The sequence below is a fragment of the Hydractinia symbiolongicarpus genome, chromosome 1, assembly GCF_029227915.1.
Source record: "Hydractinia symbiolongicarpus strain clone_291-10 chromosome 1, HSymV2.1, whole genome shotgun sequence".
Taxonomy (NCBI): domain Eukaryota; kingdom Metazoa; phylum Cnidaria; class Hydrozoa; order Anthoathecata; family Hydractiniidae; genus Hydractinia; species Hydractinia symbiolongicarpus.
In genome coordinates, this window is record NC_079875.1 from 33,103,772 (window position 1) to 33,106,271 (window position 2,500).

Below are 2,500 nucleotides of genomic sequence, written 5' to 3' on the forward strand. Positions count from 1 at the left end.
CGTCAGCAGTTAAAATTTTTTGAAATTTTAGAATTTATGAAGGTTTGACCGTGCACTTTGTGACGTCATAAGTCTGGTTCTAGCCAAAGTCACACAAAAATATTCCGCCATTTTTCTTAAAATGCCTTTGTTTATAAGTTTGCTTTTTATGATTTCGTTAAAACGTTGTAGTTACTGAGAAAAAATTGTCAAAAAATGCATGTAAGAACCGTCCTATACAAAACACACTGGACGGTTTCTATTGTCAAAAACATTAAACTGTTAATAACATGAGAACGAGGCTTTCCAGCACCAAGGTTCTACAGGCAATTTTTCTTCTTACTAAATGGCCTATCCACTGACAAATATCTGCATCTACTTTTAAATGTTTCACAAAAGTTATTACTATTATATAAGTAAAATGATGACATTATGTTTAATAAGAGAGTATTATCAGATACGTATGTGTGAAACGGTGAAGTCTTAAGTAATAACTGGCTTGTGGCAGCCAAGCGTTCATAGCGACGTTGCTTTTTGATCCTTCGATGTCGGCTCTTCCTATCATTGTGAAGCAGAATTCACCAAGTGTTGGATTGTTCACCCACTAATAGGGAACGTGAGCTGGGTTTAGACCGTCGTGAGACAGGTTAGTTTTACCCTACTGATGAAGTGTTGTTGCAATAGTAATTCTGCTCAGTACGAGAGGAACCGCAGATTCAGACAATTGGCATTTGCACTTGCTTGAAAAAGCAATGGTGCGAAGCTACCATCTGTTGGATTATGACTGAACGCCTCTAAGTCAGAATCCGTGCTAGAAAGCAATGATAATTACCTCTGGATAATCTTAGGCGAACAAGAATAGAACGGCTTCTGTCGTTCCTAAGTCCCAATGCACTGAGTCGGAGAAAAACCGTCGAGGTGCTGCAACTATCAAAATCTAAAATTTCCAGAGATAAATCCTATGCAGACGACTTAAACAAGAACGTGGTATTGTAAAAAGTAGAGTAGCCTTTGTGCTACGATCTTCTGAGATTAAGCCTCTGTTCGACAGATTTGTCACTTTGTGACAAGTCCTTTTTTTAACCAACTGCTTTGTACCGTGGAGTACCAGTTATCTTGTGCTTACCTGAACTTTTTTTTTAAAAAAGGTGATGCGTGCGTGCTGTACCATTCATCTTTATCACCTCGGTTTAATATTTGGAGACACAGATGTATGGATTAAAAGTGTATGGATTAAAGGTGTATGGATTACAACTGTATCGATTACAACTGTATGTATAGATTACAAGTGTATGGATTACAGCAAGAATTACGGACTAGGGCTATGTTCAGGGTTAAGGTAAAGCCTAGGCTGGGGCCTAGGGGTAATGCTACTGCTTTGGATACGGTTGTGGGTCTTTTTTTTAAAAAAAAATTTTGGTGGTGTGGCGTACCCTCTCACTTCTTCAATTTCTCAAGCCGTTTATGTGTTATGCCGTATTTTGTTATTTTCAGGTCCCATGAGGCTTAACCGTCATAAAAATATGTTCGGAATGTTGCTGGGCCTATCAGTAACAAACGCGCATGCGTTACGGCACATTCCGGTTAACTTTAAAAAAAATCGATTTTTTTTCCTAAGTCCCCACTTTAGTGTCAGAAACTGGAAAAACGTGCTATATAATGTAGAGAGGGTAGAACAGAGAAGCAATGAGAAATGAGTGAACTCGACTAGAGTTTGGTTGTTATTGTTTCTTTGTGACACAATCTCTTATGCGTTGGTATCAGAGTTTATTTGTGTTGCTGTAAAGACTGTTGAGTTGTCATTCAGTTCTTACGGTAATACGGCTCTGGCTCAAGCAATGAAATGCAAGTCAAATTTTGTTCTTGCAGGACATTACTTATGTGTGTGCACGGGCTAACTGCTAGTCAAGTAGTAGTTTGTAGTCTCTAAAGATAGTGATATCTTTCTCATTGGTGGCTCTTGTGATGTTGGCAGATGCTGTTCAACTGATCCTGGGTTACTGAGAAGGAACGGTAGAAGGGCAAACACTCTGAAGCGTATGAATTGCAGCTATTTCTAAAGAATTGGCTACGATTTTACGTTGACGATTGTAGATACGAACGCCTGCGCCTGCAACACGTTACGTATTGCAGGTTGTAGTGTGTTTAAGTGAATGTAGCTGCTTGCTATTTCACGACCGTAGTTACCTGGTTGATCCTGCCAGTAGTCATATGCTTGTCTCAAAGATTAAGCCATGCATGTCTAAGTATAAGCACTTGTACTGTGAAACTGCGAATGGCTCATTAAATCAGTTATCGTTTATTTGATTGTACTTTACTACATGGATACCTGTGGTAATTCTAGAGCTAATACATGCGAAAAATCCCGACTTCTGGAAGGGATGTATTTATTAGATTAAAAACCAATGCGAGTTTCGGCTCGTTTTCTTGGTGATTCATGATAACTTTTCGAATCGCATGGCCTTGCGCCGGCGATGTTTCATTCAAATTTCTGCCCTATCAACTGTCGATGGTAAGGTAG

The 2,500-nt window shown here is 39.2% G+C and overlaps 1 non-coding gene and 1 pseudogene across 1 annotated transcript in view; both read left to right on the top strand.

The window, feature by feature from the left end:
• LOC130620499 (large subunit ribosomal RNA) overlaps positions 1-1,036 on the top strand; it is a 7,097-nt pseudogene extending 6,061 nt beyond the window's left edge.
• Positions 1,037-2,163: 1,127 nt separating this feature from the next.
• The window catches only part of LOC130662322 (small subunit ribosomal RNA), a 1,801-nt gene continuing 1,464 nt past the window's right edge, over positions 2,164-2,500 (top strand). The window contains exon 1 of the ribosomal RNA XR_008988979.1: positions 2,164-2,500. This exon is cut by the window's right edge and continues 1,464 nt beyond it. This is a non-coding gene — a ribosomal RNA (small subunit ribosomal RNA).